This window comes from Chiloscyllium punctatum, chromosome 2 (assembly GCF_047496795.1).
Source record: "Chiloscyllium punctatum isolate Juve2018m chromosome 2, sChiPun1.3, whole genome shotgun sequence".
Classification (NCBI taxonomy): Eukaryota; Metazoa; Chordata; class Chondrichthyes; order Orectolobiformes; family Hemiscylliidae; genus Chiloscyllium; species Chiloscyllium punctatum.
The window spans coordinates 149,228,329-149,247,896 of NC_092740.1; the positions used below are offsets into that span (position 1 = coordinate 149,228,329).

The window sequence follows — 19,568 nt, forward strand, 5'->3', positions numbered from 1 at the left end:
GGCCCTCCAAATTTATTACAATCTCTTATAATAGATGTGATAACGAGATACTGAGAAAAGAATGGGAAAATTGAGCAGAGTTGATATGCATTTATAAAAGGACAATCATATTTGGCAAATTTGTTGGAGCTTTTTGAAGATGTTCCTAGTAACATCGATAAAGGAAGACCATTAGATTTATCGAAGGCTTTTGATAAGGTCCACGTGAGGAAGTTAGTCAATAAAATTAGAGCATCTGAGTAGTAGGATAATATATTAATTTAGTTTGAGTATTATTTGAAGGGTAGAAAGAGAGTTAATTGATCAGATCATCCTCAGGATGGTAAACTGTTACACGTGGGTTACTGCAAGGATCACTGCTAGTTCCACAGATCTTCACAAGCTACATTACTAATTTTGATGTGTGGACCAATTGTAATAATATAAAATTTGCTTTTGAATCAAAACTGAGTTGCAATGTAAGTTGAAATGAGGATTCAACGAGACTTCAAGGGGTCTTGGACAGGCTAAGTGAAAAAATAAAGGGGGAGCTGATTTAGGACTGAGTTGAAGAGGAACTTCTTCACCCAAAGGGTTGTGAATCTGTGGCATTCCCTGCCCAGTGAAGGAGTTGAGGCTACCTGATTGAACATTTTTAAGGCAAAGACGGATTTTTGAACAGTAAAGGAATTAAGGGATACGGTGAGAGGGCGGGTAAGTGGAGCTGAGTCCCTAAAAAGATCAGCCATACTCTTATTGAATGATGGAGCAGGCTCGAAGAGCCAGATGGCCTACTCCTGGATCCTAGTTGTTATGTTCATAATTGGCTAGAACACAGCAGATGGAAAAATAAACTTGAATAACCGTGCAATTATTTATTTTGACAGAAAACAAAAACAGAAAGGCAGAACTTTCCTTACTGGATGAAAGGTCGGGGTGTGCTCATATCTGAAAGGGATTTGGGTGTTCTTGTTCCTGAGTCACTAAAAGCTAGAATGTGGGTGCAACAAATAATTAGGAAAGCAATGCTGCAAAACTCAGTAGGTCTGGCAGCATCGGTGGAGAGAGGAATAGAGTTAACATTTCAAGTCCATTATGATGTTTCTTCAGCAAATGGCATTCATCACAAATGGTTTGAGTACAACAGCAAAGATGTCTTTCTGAAATTGTCCAAGACCTTGGTGAAACCTCATAGACGCAATGCACGAGAGATTCTCCAGTGGAATCACGAGGCTGAAGGAATTGTCTTATGAGGAGATATTGAGGAAACCAAATCTGTATTCGCTGGAGTTTCAAAGAACAAGAGGTGATCTCATGGAAACTTATAATTTTCGTGAAGGGTGTGACAGGGTGAGTGTCAATAAGACGGTTTCCCTGACTGGTGAATCAAGAACCAGAGGACATTATCTCTTAGTAAGGGTCGGCTGTATAAGAGTGAGATGAATCTTAAAAGATGGTGAATCTTTGGAATCCTCTACCCCTGCATCCTGTGGAAGCAAATCATTGACAGTAGATCAATGGATTTCTGGACACTAATAATATTAAGGATCATGGAGTTAGTGGGAGAAAGTGGCATGGTGGTAGATGATCAGCCATGATTGAGTTGGATGACAGAGCAGATTTGATGTGCAGAATGGCCTACTCCTGTTCCTAAGTTCCTAATTTGGCCCAACCAATCGACTGCATAACTTCAACATACCCTCTCTTCCTCAAGATCCCAGATATTGTTTATGCTCTTTATGATGTTATCAAAATGCAATGCTCTTTTCAGTGACTAAATTTATGTATTCTCTGACCTCTGCTCTCATACCCCATTTAATTACTCGCCTTTCATGGATTAAGTAACCTCTTTATTCCCCTGCCAAAACAACCACCTTGTATTGATCTTCGTTTGCTATTTATCCACCAACTTTGCAAGCCTGTTTATGTCTTTAGATCTTCATATTATTGTCGGAAAGTAAGGTCTGATCTTTGTGTACATTCACATCAAAGGTTCAGTGTTTGGAATGTAGTAAATTAATTTTGCAATCTGGACAACTATTCAAAACAACCTTCTGAAACAAAGTGCCACCTCGTGTGTTGCATGCACTGAGGTAAGAAATAAATATCACACAATCCCCAACTCAACCCATTCATTTCCAAACCTCAAAATGCACAGTTCTTTGAGTTTTACCTTGTCTTCATTCCTCCTTGTCCTTGCAGCCAGACACTGGGCACGCAAGTCTTAATGTAGATTTCTCAATTTTAACAATGACATCTCTTGTTGATTTTAATCTTAGTCATGTATTAACCATGGAAGATTACTGGAAAATGATCTTCTCTTTTTGATGTTGAAATATTTTATTTTACTGTCCGAACGATGACCTGCTTGTGGAACAATGTTTATAGTTACTCAAAGCATCAGTTCATTTGGATCTTGTAACTGCAGAAAAGATTGCCTTTGATAAATTTGTGTTTTCAAATGTTCTGTGCCCTTATGTGGACAGCTGTTTATATGGTAAGGGCAGTTAATATCATCCTTTTTTAAGTAAAGATGTATTTTACGTTTTGACAAAACTCCCTAATATCCTGTCTGTACAGTGGAGAGACATATACCAAAGTCAGGCATTGAACATCTGACAAAGCAATTGTTCTGGACCAGAATAAACCCCCTTCAAATATCAGGTTGTTGGTTTGCTCGCTGAGCTAGTGTGTTTGTTTTCAGATGTTTCGTCACCATGCTGGGTAACATCTTTAGTGAGTGCTGTTGTCTGACCCGCTTGCTATTTATCTTTCTCTGTTGTTGTGGTGGGTGATATAATTTCCAGTTCTGTTTCTGAGAGATTGGTAAATGGGGTCCAAATCTATATGTTTGCTAATGAAGTTCCGATTTGAATACAAGGTCGGTTTAACAAATGCAGGAAAGTAGCCACTAAACGACGTGACCAACTACCATTGGTATCCTTACACGCAGACAAAGATTAACCTAGTTCGACTGGGATAATACATCCATCCTGGGACAGGCCAAGCAAAGACATGCACAGGAATTCCTAGAGGCCTGGCATCCAAACCAGAACTCCATTAACGAACACATTGATTTGGATCCCATTTACCAACCTCACAGAATCCGAACCAGAAATGACATCATCTGCCACAACAAACCAAGACATACAAATAGTAAGTAGGACAGAAACCAGTGCTTCATCGGAGGCTCACTGATGATGTTACCTAGCATGGTGACGAAATGTCTAAGAACAAACCCACCAATCCAGCGAGCAAACATACAACCTGATCCTCAACCTGAACTACAAATCATCTCCAAAATATCAAACCCCTTCAAATACATTAATGAGACAGCCGTGACCCTAACTTTTATCTTATTTAAAGACAAGTGTAAGGTGCTGTGTTCCAGATGTAATTTGATTGGTCACACTGCTCTGCTTTAAGCTGGATAGTCTGGGTCTTTTATCGCTGGTACGTGGAGGTTGACCTAATAGATGTTAGTAAAATCATAAGGGGTATAGATAGAATTATTGGTCAGTGTCTTTTCCCCAGGATGGGGGCTTCAAGACTAGGAGGCACATTTTAAGGTGAGAGGCGAGAGATTTAAAAAAGACGTGGGGGCAAACTTTTTACAGACGTTGGTTCGCAGGTGGAATGAACCTCCTGAGGGAGAGGTGGCTGTGGGTACAATTACAGTGTTTAAAAGACATTTGGAAAAGTACATGAATAGGAAAGGTTTGGAGGGATATGGGCAAGGAACAGGCATGTGGGACTAGTTTAGTTGGGATTATGTTCGGCATGGACTGGTTGGATTGAAGGTTCTGTTTCCATGGTGTATGACTCGAGGACTAAGAAAATTCTGGCAGAGAGAGAGAGAGAGAGTACCTAAGCTTTGTGCTGTAGCAGACAGAGATATAACAGCTTCCAAATCCCAAAAACCACCGAAAGCTAAAGTAAAACCTTAGTTCAGCAGAAGCCTGACTCCACCCATTCATGCTGCTTCTATTGTTCCATCTTTTAAAAAACCCAGGGCCTCTCAAGCTGTTGTTTTTATTGGCTTGGAAGAGAGTTGGTACCTTTGTCTCAACCTGTCTTCATAAAACAAAAACCAGGACAAAATACACCTCTGAACGCCATAGTATCATCACAGTATGTTGCTCAAAACTGGGAGCTAAAATGCAAGACCATTATGAATAACCAATTCAGGAGAAAGGTCACTAGTCAGAGACTAATGGGGAATCTGTTGCCACATGAAGTATTTGAGTTAAATAATACAGTTGCCTTTAAGAGTTAGCTAAAAGACACAAATAAAAGCAAAGCTTGTGTTGTCATGCTGAGTTGAATATAGTAGAAGAGTTTCACCTGGAATATAAACACTGGCCTTAAGCCAATGGGTCCAATGCCTGTTTTTGTGTTTTTTTTTCTGCACAATATTTGCTCCACAATTGCTCCTTCATTATTTTTCAGTTCTGAGTGTGAATTGAAGAAAAGCACTTCCCTTGACCTTTTGTCGATTGAATTCTTTTCATGGCATAAAAGATTTATATTTATAAAGCGCAACTTCAGGGCTTTCCTAAGTGCTTCAAAGCTAATTAAGTACTTTTTGAAGTATAGTGACTCTTGTAATGTAGGAAACCTGACAGATAATTTGTGCAAAGATTCAGAAGCAGCTTTGTGATATAGTGACCAGACAATCTGCTTTTAACAACGTTTGGCAAGCAGCACGTGTGATCCAGAACACCAAGGAAAATCCTCCTTTCTGTAATTTCAGGTAGTGTCACGGAATCCTTTGGATCCCATGATAACCTGACGTGTTAGTCAGGACTTCAGCAGTGCCCTTTCAGTACCTTCTGGAGGGCCACTCTAAATTTTTGAGCGCAAGTCTTTGGAGTGAGAATTGAACTTCATGCTTTCGAGAACAAGTATTTGTTTTACATGACACAACAGGATTGTTGTAACAGAAAACTCAAAGGTTAATCTTGCACTCACTTTCCATCATTCCCTTTCTGTCCAACTTCCTAGATGTGCTATTACCTCCCAATTTACCTCTCCCACAACGTATCCTCTTTGAAAGAGATTTTGTGATAAAATATCCATGTTTTGTCGGAGATGCTTATCCCAGTTTCCAATTCTTGGAATAATCTTCTTTCAACAATTTCACAACAGTTCCCAGAAGGGTGGAACTTGTTCTCCAGTGAATCTGGTACACGTTGGTTTTGAGGGATAGGGTGCAAACTGTGACATGTGTTTTGTTGCTGTGGCAGTAATTTTTGTTAGTTTTGGGATTGTTGCATCTAAGTAAAAATAGTCTGGAAATTTTAAAGTTTAAAAAGTGGCTACAGTTCTTGTAGAAGCAAATACTATAAAATAAGAAAGCAAGAAAAATTTCAGAAAGTCTGCTAATGATTTCAAAGTATATGAACAAGCCAAATTATTTGCCAAGAGGAAAGTAAATAGACAGAGGAGTGAAAAGTACAATTTTTCAGGGCCCTTTTGTAACTATGAACTTGACAAGAAGAACCCTGCCAAATATTGTGACTCCACATAAAAAAAATTGCATGAAGCAGAGGATAGAAGCACTTGTGATGCCTACCACAATTGCAAGTTTTTATGGAACAATTTTCTTCCAATAGTTTCATTGCAATTCCTAACATCCAAGAGCTATGATGTTGCTATACTCTACCTTTGCAGATCCAGGTGAAGCAAGGATGAATAATTACCTGGTTTCCAGTAACTTTCTTGTTGAAATTCTCAGTTTCCTGTTACTTTCCTTGGTTAAAGTTGACATGTCAAGCGGAACTGAAGAGGTTGCCTCACTAATATACTCACGTGCAATAAACTAGCAAAAGAAGCAGCTCTGAAATGACAGCTTACAGAAAGTTCAATGTCAAACACAAAGTCCTTATAAAATGCCATGCATCGAGGAACATTCATGCAACACAGTGTCAGGCAATGACCATCTCTAATTAGAAAGAATCTAATCATGTCTTAACATTCAATTATATTGCCATCTTTGAATCCTCAACTAGCAACATCCTGGGGTTTACCAATAACTTGAAATGCAGTGGACCAGCAATGTAAATTCTAAGGTTACAAAGGCTAGAAATTCCAAGGTGAGTAAATCTTCTGACTCTTCAAAGCCTGCAAGTCTCAAAAAGGGACAACTTTGAACTATGATGGAATATCTGCACTTGCCTAGATGATTGGAGTTTTAACAACACTCAACACCATCCAGCACAGTGCTGCTTGTACCATCTCCAACATTCGTTCCCTCCACCACCAACAAACAGTGTTAGCATCTACAAGTTGCACTGTAACAACTATTAAGGCTCATTGGACTGTACTTTCTGAAACTGTGACCTCTACAACCTGGAAGGACTAGGACAGCAGGTACCAAGGGCACATCATGAGCTGCAAGGTCACCTCCAAATCATGTTCCAACCTTCACTGGGTCATAGAGTTGTGGAGTCATAGAGATGTACAGCATGGAAACAGACCCTTCGGGCCAACCCATCTGTGCCGACTAGATATCCCAACCTAATCTAGTCCTTCTGCTAGCACCTGGCCCATATCTCTCTATGTCCTTCCTATTCATATATGCATCCAGATGCCTTTTAAATTTTGTAATTTTACAGCCTCAACCACTTCCTCTGGCAGCTCATTCCGTACACGCACTACCCTCTGTGTGAAAACATTGCCCCTTCGGTCCCTTTTAAATGTTTTCCCTCTCACCCTAAACCTATGCCCTGTAGTTCTGGACTCCCCCACCCCAGGGAAAAGACTTTGTCTATTTATCCTATCCATGCTCTTCAAGATTTTATAAACCTCCTGAGGTCACCCCTCAGTCTCTGACACTTAAGGGAAAACAATCCTAACCTATTCAGCCTCTCCCTATAGCTCAAATCCTCCAAACCTGGCAATATCCTTGTAAATCTTTTTTGAACCCTTTCAAGTTTTGCAACATGCTTCCGATAAGGAGACCAGAATTGCTCACAATAAGTCAAATTCTTGGAACTTCCTTGCTAACTGTGTAATGTGAGTGCACCCCAGTCCCTTTGGACTGCAACAGTCCAGACATTTGCACACCACCGTCATTTTGAGGGCAATGAGGGAATGGCAAAGAATGCTAGCCAAGCCAGTGCTGGCCACACCCTGCGCATCAATGAAGAAAATATATTAATGGCATGTTATGAGTGTGCCTTGTCCAGGCAAAACCTTATGTCATGCTTATTAGAATGGAAAAATGCACTTGATTTTTAATCACGTTGTGCTGTGTTCCTAATTGATGTAAACTATTACTTCTCCCAATCAGAAGGTAGGTGGGATTTATAGTTGATTATTACCTGAAATTAAAGGAACTTAAAGAATGTATCACAGTTGTGTCTTTAATCACTCAATTAGTTTGAAGTTAAGCTTTCAAATTAGTTTCAAATAGTGCATTACTGTTCTAATTGTAAAGAAATGCATGTGCAAATTTGGTCAGTCACTGTTTAATACAGATTAGATCTTCACTTCTTAATGTAATAGGAAAACAATTGTTTTAGTGCTTCTGCCATGCAGTAACCGGCATTTCCACCATTCTTTCATTAAATTGGCCTGAAAGGGTGTTTTTTTTTTGTGTGGGACAAAAGACTTTGTGACTAAGTAGAATATGATCAAACTGGACTCAGGGAATATCATGGGAGCAGTTTTTCTTTCATTGTTTTCATGTTGCGCTCATTCTGTCTCTTGAGGCACACTATCTTGTAATTTTTTTGAATGGTCTTTAGTGTGGACAAAGCCTGTGCAATACCTTTCGGGCTTATGCAAACCATGTGAATGTGCTGTCATTGCAGGAATGTAGTCTATCATTGGATATCTAATGCAAACAGAAATGTGCTCGTCTGGAAGTCACTTGATTTCTTATAGCTCACTGTGCAGGAAGTAAAACTTATAATTGACTAACTTCTGAATTCCATTAATAAATATTGTTATGATCCCAGCTGATGTTATTACTGGACAAGTCATATCTCAGACTGCAAATCTTTCTTGTTGAATGATGTTTTTAATTTTTTATTGGTTTTAATGAGGTTGTCTGTCATTGAAACATAATCGTCCAATGTTGCTTAGTTGCCTTTAACAATAAAACAGAAATTTTTTTACTCAAGTGAAGATAAAATAGAATAAACCAAACTGTTTATATATAACACAGATTAACAATTTCAAAATATGCAGGAAACTATAATTCCCTTAATCCCAAAGTACTCCTTTATAATACTGGCATCAGTGAGGATTATTTACTCTTAATCACTCTGTGGGGCTTAATTCAACAATGGCTTCAACTCCCGGTCTTGAGAATCTGACAAACTCTTTCTGGAGCCTTCGTCCAACTGAGCTTAATCTTTCTCAGCTTCAAATCGCCCATCAAGGTTTCCACTAAACACTTTTGGTTTGGACCTTTTACTAAACTACTTATACAGCTGCATCTGACTTTTACCAATTCTAAATTCTCTTCAATAATGAGAGATCACACTTTTAAGGTGAAAGATGGAAAGTTTAAGGGCTATACAAGCGGCAAGTACTTCACACAGAGGATGGTGGGTGTCTGGAGTGCGTTGCCAGCAGAGTGGTAGAGGCAGGCACAGTGGATTAATTTAAGATGCATTTGGACAGATACATGAGTAGGTGGGGAGCAGAGGGATACAGATGCTTAGGAATTGGGCGACAGGTTTAGACAGTAGATTTGGATCGGCTCAGGCTTAGAGGACCGAAGGGCCTATTTCTGGTCTGTAAATTTCTTTTCTTCTTTGTTCTTTGTTCTCCTTTCTTGAGGAGCTTTACACATTCATATTATGCTAAGAAACCCATAGAACTGCTCAATGTGAAACTAAACAGAACTTTCTTTGGGTGTTTCCTGTAATCAAAAAAAAAAGGTCTCTGGCTTTCATAATTGAAGCCTAATACACGCTCCCAATGCAAGCAAAATCCTTTTAATCTACAGGAAGTCTTTCTATCTGAAATAAATCTCCATGGCTATAGAAACATTTTAAATTTAATCATTAAACCCCTTCAGACGCACAGAAAATGCATATGCAGCTTGATCAAATTCAAAACCCCAAACTGAAAGCAAATCATATTAAAATATAGATAAATTACATCCCTTAGATCACAATATCCAGGAAGCCAAGTTTAGGATCTTGAGATGTTGTCTGTACATTGTATAATCCACTTACATAGTCATGTTATCTTTTACTTATATTGATAGTCACATAAAAATGAACTAATGGATTTAAATTAATGATTAATTTTGCTTCTTCAGCAGTGAAACAAAATCGAAAATTCTAAATTTGAGAATGGAGGAAAGGGTAGGAAAATGGACATGAAGAATGTCAGATCAGCTATGATCCTACTGAATGATAGAGCAGGCTCAGGGGGCCGAATGGCTTATTCTGTTTCCTATATCTTTGGTCCTATGGAGAGCAAGCATTATGGATGGATAAACACTTCACCCACACTAGATTCTTGAGGCTAAACAGATTGGGACTCGAATTGCTGGAATCTATGAGAGGTGATCTTATTGAAGCATTTAGGATTCTTCAGGGGCTTGATAGGGTAAGCACTGAGAGGATGTTTCCCTTCATGGGAGGGTCTATGAGCAGAGGGCATAGGCTCAGAATTAAGGAGCACCTCAGATGAGCAAGAATTTCTTATCTCAATGGTTGTGATCCATTGGAACCCCTTGCCACAGACCGGGGCAGAGTCATTGTGTATATTTAAGGCTACATAGATTCTTGATCATTAGAGGAATCGAGGGTTACAGCTAAAGGGCAGCAAAGTAATTGTGCGGAATCTCCGATCAGCCATGATCCTGTTGAACAGCAGAGCAGGCTCGAGGGGCTGAATGGCCTACTCCTATTCCTATTTCTTCTGGTCTTACCATTAGGGATAAGTTGATTTGCCTTCTTCAGAGATTCATACAACTTCGATCTTCGAATCCCCTGTTAGATGCAATGTGAAATTAACTACTTTCAGCCAAAGAATCCACATTTGAAAGATTAGTTCCTGTTCCTTTCTGTTCCTGTTTTTCTCTGGTCTTGGAATGCATCTGTCTCTATCTTTCTTGTATTCTTTCGTATAATTCTTCCATCTTTTCTGCCATAATGTGTTCCATGCTCATCTTTCACTCCAGTCTGATTATAAAAGTTGATAGATGAACTTTCTGCCTATCAAACTGATATGGCACTGAGTCAAAGACCACCTTAAGGAACGTCTTAAAACAATAGAGAGGAGAGGTTTGAGGAGGGGGATTCAGACTATTAGCTACTTTGCTGTATTTGATACAGCACATAACCTGCACATAATGATCATTATTTTATAAGTATCTCATGACAATGCTGTCAATGTGTTGATCTACAACAAGAAGCAGCAAAAATGTCAGGACATCCTGAAAAGGCTGTTTTAGCTTTTACATTACTGTGACTGGTTGAAGGGACAACAGATATACACAATTTCTCAGTTGGTTTTTCAAGGATGTGGACTTTTATATTTTCTCATGACGCAATCAGTTGGTTTCTCAAGGATATGTAAATTCAATGCCGCACATTGTCTTGGATTATGTGACACGACAGATTATCTCAAAGATCCACATACCTCACATACCTGAGCTGCAAAGTCATGCCTCACTGGAGCAGTGTACTGGAAATCAATCCTTGCTAGTCTCAGAAATGTTAAAGATTTTATCAAAGTACACACAAATCCTCAATTCACCTGTCTGAGTGACTCAGGTTATAAGGATGAGATTTCTATATTTAACTAGAATTAAAATCTCTGTTTATTTGTAATAAACTATAACTACAGCTAAACAACCAAGATTTGTTGGCATATAACTCCCAAGTTAAAACTCTAAGCCCCTTATAAAAGCCCCTACACAGACATACAAACAAAAATACATAGGTGTTGTAGGTATAGGAATGATAAATTGCTTCATTGGCTTCAGTCCACTGGATTTGCTTGCCAGGGTTTTGTGGTCCTTTATTAGAAATATATTGAATGCATTTAGAATTATTGATGTGATCATCACTGCACCTTGTTTCACAGGATGGCTTTGCTTCATAGAATGTCTGCTGTTGGACCCAAATGAACCTCTGTTCCACATTGGATTGCACACAACTTAGATATAACTGTGGTCACGTTAAGTTTACCTTTCATGGTTCTTTCCTCTCTTTGTGCTGTCCCTTTTCTGCAGGCTCAGCACCGCTTAACCACCTCAGAGTTAGCTTGCAGGTAGAATAATTGGAGAGGTCCTTCTACTGTAATGCCTTACCCTGGGTCACCTCTAATCAACTGTGACTTAAATCAATGTCCCAGTTCCAAGTATATTGTCAAACCTGCAGCCTTCCCAGTCTGTAAGGTACTTACTTGATAGGCCCATTAACATTAGTTCCCTTTGTTCATTTTTAAATGATTGCTATAGTCAGAATGTTATTGATAGTCTCAGAATGGGAATCACCTTTGCTTCTGTTAGCAGAAGAATGCTCATGCTTTAGATAACATTCTTCCATTCCCTACTTTAGGAGATGTAAAGCCATTTATTTTAGACAACTTAATTACAATTGCAACATTTAAAAGGCATCTGGATGGGTATATGAATAGGAAGGGTTTGGAGGGATATGGGACAGGTGCTGGCAGAAGGGACTAGATTGGGTTGGGATATCTGGTCGGCATGGACAGGTTGGACCGAAGACTCTGTTTCCATGCTGTACATCTCAATGACTCTATGACTCTAATTCCCCCATATTCAGCCAACAGAGAAACATCTTATTAAATGTTAGTCTGTTTATGTTGCCAGCTTTTAGTTCAAGGCAATCTTTTTTTTATATGGATAACACATAATATTCAACAGAATTGTTTAATTGTTTGTGTGGACATATAGTTCACTATTTATAACCACAAATATATCCATTATTTGAAAGTATTTTCTCCATCTGGATGGGAAGATCAAGTGGAATTTCTCTCTCAAACATTTTGGTTTTGATTATACAGTATTTATCTTTGTGTCTTTTAATGGTAAAATCTGCTTTATTTGTGACCTTATAACCTTGTGATCCTGGTAAAATGCCAGTGGGGCTTGCTTCACGTCATGAGCACAGAAAGAGCAGATGTGTGGTGTTGAATCACGCGACTTCTGTTCCACTGTTGCAATCCAGGCTTCTTTTCTCCAGCACATATTCTCCATACTTTTGGCTGGATTTTACTCTATAATAGTGCATCAATGCCAATATTGCTACACAGTGCCTAGAAATATCTCGAGAATCTGCTGTTTTTGAAAATCCATCAAGAAATAAAGAGAAGTCTATCCCTTATTGTTGCCCATGCCATCAACACCCTTTCCTGTAACAAATGCAGCAGAATAGCTGATTGAGGCCACAGTTAAGTGCTTTTTTTTTTATTATTGCTACGCTGGTGGGAATCTCAACATCACAATATTGCATAAGATGGTTCACAGCCAGCATCTGTAGCTGGGGCTCCCTAGACCTCATATAGCATGAAAGTGGTGTGACAGCAGTTTCCTATCAGTAAATGATGAAGTCAACTTGCGTTAATGGTCTTGTTTTTTTGAGGTCAGATTTTACAACTCTTGCAGCACAAAAATCTGGCTTCCTCATTATCACCCTCCAGTACCACCATTCTCGTTTTGCCACTCAGACCTTACACAGTTCCTTCTTTTCCGATTGCTTTTTCTGACTGGCCTGGGGCTAAGTCCCATCTGCTCCAGAGGTGTGTGATAATACCATTGGATGGATTGATTTAGAAAATAAAAACAATATCAAGAAATCTAATGACCTGGGACATACCTGCTGCAAGATTTCTATTTCACAAAATGAACCTGTGGATATTGCAGTTAAGACCAGGTTGAAGGTTGGCAATAGCTTGTGGATTGAAGTGGCAGAGGCTTGAAGCTAACTTGGCTCCAGGTAAATACGAAAGGAACTGCACATTAGGCTCTTGTTATGATGTAGATCTTCAATCAGCTTCAGTTGGTCTCTGACTCTGTGCGGTTTATTCATTGTGGTGGGTCTGGCCCAAAATGCCAATAGAGGTTCAGGTCCTCCAGCCCAAAGCCATGAAATGGACTAAGTGGACTTCATCTTAAATTCTCTCTCAAATTTTTTTTATTATATTCTTGTGGAAGGACTGTTATTTTGAACTTTTTACTTCTCTGTGTTTCTAATTCATTACTATGATTGTGCACTTTGAAGGTCTGTGATGCTGGACTTGTTATTTGTTTTATTTTTCAATATTTTCCCCTAAGAATTTGTACTTGAGAATCTGTACCTAGGTACCTTTGTACATAATTCTGGGTTAGTGGTGCTGGAAGAGCACAGCAGTTCAGGCAGCATCCAAGGAGCAGCGAAATCGACATTTTGGGCAAAAGCCCGATTTCGCTGCTCCTTGGATGCTGCCTGAACTGCTGTGCTCTTCCAGCACCACTAATCCAGAATCTGGTTTCCAGCATCTGCAGTCATTGTTTTTACCTTTGTACATAAGATGGCGCTGCAAGTGGCAACTTGCGAGCTTTTCACTGTACTCATGTGAGTACATGTGACAATAAAGCTGATTCAGTTCAGTTTACGTCAGACTGTTGTCTTAATGTGATTGGAGCATTCAAATGGCATCTCAGGTTTTAAAGGGAGACTACTGTTAAAATAAAAAAAAATTCTGGCGCCCTGGCCCCTCCGATTGGAAAACTGCCCAGTGCATAGCAGACACCCAGCAATCTGTCACTAGTTACAGGGCCCCGTACTAACTCAGTCTGTCACTTGGCCTCAGTATGAATGGTGCTGTCAAGAATGTCGGAAACTGTTGCAAATAAAACTTGATTTATAGAGTGAGGTCAGCTCATTTGTGTTTTAGCACATTCAACCTCATCACTACGTAAACTGTCCATCTCCTAAATTTAAACCTTGTTCGCATTCCAAAACAACACAGCTCATTGCCCGTGATTTAAGGTTTCTTAACCAAATATAACTTTACTGCTGCTTCAGTGTATTTATAATTGGAAACTGCACAGTCTCCATAGATCAGTGGTATTTCATTTGGGCATCCGTGTGCAAGAGCTTGAGAAATACTGATAGAAGAACTCTGTATAGGTATGGGAAGTAATTTGCTTTCTAACTACACATTCTTGAGTAGTGTATGCTTATTGAAGGGCTGTGCCTCACTAGAAACGTTCTCTGGTGCAAGAGAAAGATGCATAGGACAGGGTGGAATCCCATCATTATCTTCGGAGCATGGCTGTGTTTCGTGCCTTGGCTTCTGGGCTTTTCTAAATCTTATGCAGAGTCAAAAGGTGTGGTGCTGGAAAAGATATGTGATTCTGCTTGAAATGTCGACTCTCCTGCTCCTCAGATGCTGCCTGTCTGACTGTGTTTTTCCAGCACTACACTTTTTGACTCTGACTGTCCAGCATCTGCAGTCCTCATCTTCTCCTCAATCTTATGCAGACTACCTGCAGCTTCTAAAAAAAAACTGTTCTACTGAAGTTGAAGTTTGACTACATTTTGCATCAAATGGAGCAACAGAGGCTGAGGGGTGACCTTATAGAGGTTTATCGAATCATGAGGGGCTTGGATAGGGTAAATAGACGAAGTCTCTTCCCCAGGGCAGGGTAGTCCAAAGTTAAAGGGCACAGGTTTAAGGTGAAAGGGGCAAGATTTAAAAGGGACCTAAGAGGCAACCTTTTCATACAGAGGATGGTGCGTGTATGAAATGAACTGCCAGAGGAAGTGGTGCAGGCTGGTACAATTGCAACATTTAAAAGGATAGGTATGTGAATAGGAAGGGTCTAGAGGGATAATGGCCAAATGCTGGAAAATGGGATTAGATTAATTTAGGATATCTGTTCAGCATGGACAAGTTGGTCCGAAGGGTCTGTTTTTGTGCTGTACATCTCTATAACTCTAAATAAAATAACTGTTCTGGTTCATGTGGAGATATCAGTCTCATTGTAGTCAGGTGTCCTTGAGTTAAAGCCTGCAGAAACAAATATTTTGAAAATAATTTGTTTATCTTCTGAACTTGATAAAAACTGTGTTGTTTTCAATATAAATAGTTGAAACTGTATTGATGCAAAAGAAATCCATATCTTTAAAAATGTGTGTCTATTGTTTGCATACATCAAAACTTATTCTTATTCAGTTTTTAAAATTATTCAGTTTTGCTTTGAAAAATGTCTAGAACTCGATGTATCCCAATGAGGCAAGAAGAGATTTCCTTTATGTGTGTTTTTGACTGGTGCCAGAAACGTGTTCATTGCATGCAAGATTTGTTGCTTTAATGGGCACTTTTGTATTGACGAGGGTCAAATTGCTATACACCATCAGTGCGAAAATAGCTCTCAGCAAATATCCAGCTGACTTTGCATTACAATTAAGGTTGGGTAATAAATGCTGGCCTGGCCAGTGACGTCCCCACCCCATGAATAAATGAAAGGGAAAAAAAGCTTTACTTTTAGATGACTTGATATCTACGAAGATTTTTTTTATTAAACCAAGTAAAAGCAACAGTGAGGTTGAAGAACAAGTATCGGGAAAAAAATTTGAAAAATAATTATGTGAACTCCACTCAAATAAATTTGGATGTGGTGAAATATCAGCTGCCAACTCATGGCACGCTTATTTCATTCTGTTGGCATTGACCAATTTCAGTGTGAACTAATATTGATTCTGTTATATCTAGTTTCTGCTGGAATAGGGAATGGAGAGCCACACTGTGCAATGCAGGCAGCCAAGAGTTTAACCCGTCCACAATTCACTGAAGTCTCCATTCTGGCCATTCACTCAAGAGGCGAAATAGAAATAGTAATCTACATCTTTATACTGGATTTCTGTTATTTCCTTCCTCCGCATAATCCAGCCGACTGAAGAGGAAGGAAAGTGTCAGATGTAAACCACCACCCAGCCTGAAATATTAGCTAGCATGTTGGAACAAATTACTGCAGGTGTTGGAATTGGACTGAAATTAACAAATGTTGGAGGTCACAGTGGGTCAGGCGGCATCCAAGGAGAGAGAATGTGCTAATGTTTCGAGTCTTGATGGCTCTTAGAGTCATAGAATCCCTGAAGTATGGAAACAGGCCAGTTGGCCCAACATTGACCCTCCGAAGAGTATCTCATTCCCCATTGCGCCACATTTGCCCCTGACTAATACACCTAACCTACACATCCCTGAACACTGTGGGCAATTTAGCATAGCCAATTCACCTAACCTACACATCTTTTGGATTGTGGGAGGAAACCGGAGCACCCTGAGGAAACCCACGTAGACACTGGGAGAATGTGCAAATTCCACACAGACTGTCACCCAAGGCTGGAATCTGGCACCAGGTCCCTGGCACTGAGAGGCAACAGTGCTAACCACTGAGACACCATGCCACTCGGCAAACAGCTGGTGATAAAGACTCATATCGACTCAAGATGTTAGTTTGCACTTTGTAAATGGATACTGCCTGACCCGCTGTGATCTCGAGCAATTGTTTTCAGTATTAGCTAGTATTCCCCAGTTGACAGGATGTCCAGTATTGTGTATGAAGAGTTTTTTTTAAAAAAATGCTAAACACTTACACATTTTTTTCAATAGAACAAAATTCAGTTACAATTCATTGAGGCAAAAGTATTGCCTTTTCTCAAACTCTACTTCCTCTTTAAAAATGTTTTCACCAACATATTATTTTTGCTGAATTACGGAGAAGCAGTGAAAATAAATATCGTTTGCAAAAATAGGAAGCTCAATGCATTGAGCAATCAGAGATGTTCATTATTATTGTCATGTTTGTGGCCCAGAATATTCTTCATAATATCAATCAACTTTAGCGTTCTTATTTAGAATGCCCTTCTTCCACCACAATCACCTCAATCTATTTAGTTTGAGTTTTGAACCTTGTGTGTGTCCCAAAGAAGAGAAGGGAACACCATTGTGGCTGTTTGGTTAGCACTGCTGCCTCACAGTGCCCAGGGACCTGAGTTCGAGTCCAGCCTTGGGCAACTGTCTGTGTGGAATTTGCATGCTCTCCCCTTGTCTGTGGTTTCCTCCAGGTGTTTTGGTTTCCTCGCACAGTCCACAGGTTAGGTGGATTGGTCATTACTGAAATTGACTGTAGTGTTCAGGGATCTGTTAGGCGAGGTGGATTAGACAGGGGAGATGCAGGGTTGTGGGGTAGGGGTTGGGTCTGTGTGGGATGTTCTTTGGAGCGTTGATGCAGACTTGATGGGCCAAATGGCCTCCTTCCGCACTGTAGGAATTTTAAGATAAGGGAAGAAGACTGAAGCTATTATCAAACTGACTTCTCAACATAAGAAATGAGGGAGTGATGTTGGGGAGGTTTATGGAGGGGTTTGCAGATGGACATTATTGGTGAAAAGACCGAGGAAAAGCAAAAGAGCTGGAGGATCTGGGCAGGCCCTACACCCTGCAGAAGGAGATGAGTATGGAAACAGGAGGAGCAAAAGGCAGTGGTTGTGAATTAAACTGTGTAAATGTCCAGTTAAGACCATCAGGGGCCAACAAGTCAATGCCCCGGCAGCAGATGAGGGTTCCACACTCGAAATAGGTATAGAAACCCTCCTGCATGGTTAATCATTGCTGGCTCAAAGACCTTAAGGAGATGACCCTTCCCCATTGGTGACCTGATTGCTGAGGCCATTTTCTGACTTAAGAGGTGGAGGTGAGGAGGTATCTCCAGTTGGAGGCACTCTCTCTTTATCTCTTTTGTTATGCACCCCACCCCTCACTTAGGTAGCAATATTGAAATGAAAGCCTGCTATTTCCACAATGGCCACAGAAGTTACACGTTTTATCAAGTATGCAAAGTTCCCGTTTTATTTCAGTGTTCTGAGGAAAGGTCTATAAGACATAGAGGCAGAAATTAGGCCATTCAGCCCATTGAATCTGCTCCACCATGGCTGATACATTTCTCAACCCCATTTTCCGACTTCCTCCCCATGACCCTTGATCCCCTTCAGACTCAAGAACCTATCTATCTCCATCTTAAATATATTCAATGATCTACCCTCCAGTGCCTTCTGTGGCAGTGAATTCCATGGATTCCCCACTCTCTGGCTGAAGAAGTTTCTCCTTATCTCCATTCTAAAAGGGCTTCTCTTTATTCAAAGGCCATGCCCTCTGGTCCTAGTCTCTCCTACAAGTGGAAACATTTTCACAATATCTACTCTGATCAGGCCATTCAGTATTCTGTAAGTTTCAATTAGATCCCCCTTCATCTTTCTAAACTGCAATGAGTATGGACCCAGAGTCCTCAAACATTCCTCATATGTGAAGCTTTTCATTCCTAGGACCATTCTCATGAACCTCCTCTGAACACGCTCCAGGACTAGTACGTCCTTCCTGAGATATGGGGCCCAAAACTGTGCACCGTACTCGAAATGTGGTCTGACCAGAGCCTTATACAGCCCCAGAAGTACAGCTTTGCTTTTATATTCAAGTCCTCTCAAAATAACTGCTACCGTTGTATTTGCCTACCATTACATTACCATTGTACTGGCTCAACCTGCCAGTTTACCTTGAGACAATCTTGACCTATAATTCCCAAGTCTCTTTGCACTTCAGACCTCCTGAATTTTCTCCCCGTTGAGAAAATAGGCCATGCTTCTATTCTTCCTACCAAGATGCTCACACTTTCCCATATTGCTGTCCCTCTGCCACTTGTTGCCCACTTTCCTATCCTGTCCAAATCCTTCTGCAGCCTCCCCGCCACCTCAATGCTACCTGTCCCTCCAACTTTTGTTTGTGTTGTTTGCAAACTTAGCCAGAATGCCCTCAGTTCCTTTATCTAGTCCGTTTATGTATCAAGTGAGAAGTTATGGTCCTGATCCTGGGCCTTGTAGAACATCTCTTGTCATCGGCTGCCATCCTGAGTAGGACCCTTTCATCTCCACTCTCTGCTTACTGCCAGACAGCCAAACTTCTATCCATGCTCGCACCTTGCCTCTGATACCATGGGCTCTTATCTTACTCAGCAGCCTCCTGTGTGGCACCTTGTCAAAAGCCTTCTTGAAGTCCAGATAGATAACATCCATTGGCTCTCCTTGGTCTAAATCAACTAGGCAAAAGTGAGGACTGCAGATGCTGGAGATTAGAGTCAGGAGTGTGGTACTGGAAAAGTACAGCAGGTCAGGCAGCATCTGAGGACCAGAAGCATCAACGTTTCAGGCAAAAGCCCTTCATCAGGACTCCTTGGTTTAACCTGCTTGTTACTTCCTCAAAGAATTCTAGCAGATTTGTCAGGCATGACCTCCCCTTGAGGAAACCATGCTGACGTTGCCCTATTTTACCATACACTTCCAAATATTCAGCAATCTCAACCTTCACAGTGGATTCCAGGATCTGACTTATGTCAAATTGGTCTGTAGTTTTCCATCTTTTGCTCTCCTCCCTTTTTAAACAGAAGTATCACGTTAGTCATTTTCCAGTCTTCTGGGACCCTCCCTGGTTTAGCGATTCCTGAAAGATCACCACTAACACCTCTGCTATCTCTTCAGCTATCTCCCTTAGAACTCTGGGGTGTAGTCCATCTGGTCCAGGTGATTTATCCACCTTCAGGCCATTCAGTT

The 19,568-nt window shown here is 40.3% G+C and overlaps 1 protein-coding gene across 2 annotated transcripts in view; it reads left to right on the forward strand.

Moving 5' to 3' along the window:
• The window catches only part of mtap (methylthioadenosine phosphorylase), a 203,888-nt gene that overhangs the window by 89,414 nt on the left and 94,906 nt on the right, over positions 1–19,568 (forward strand). The gene's annotated exons all lie outside the window — the stretch shown is intronic.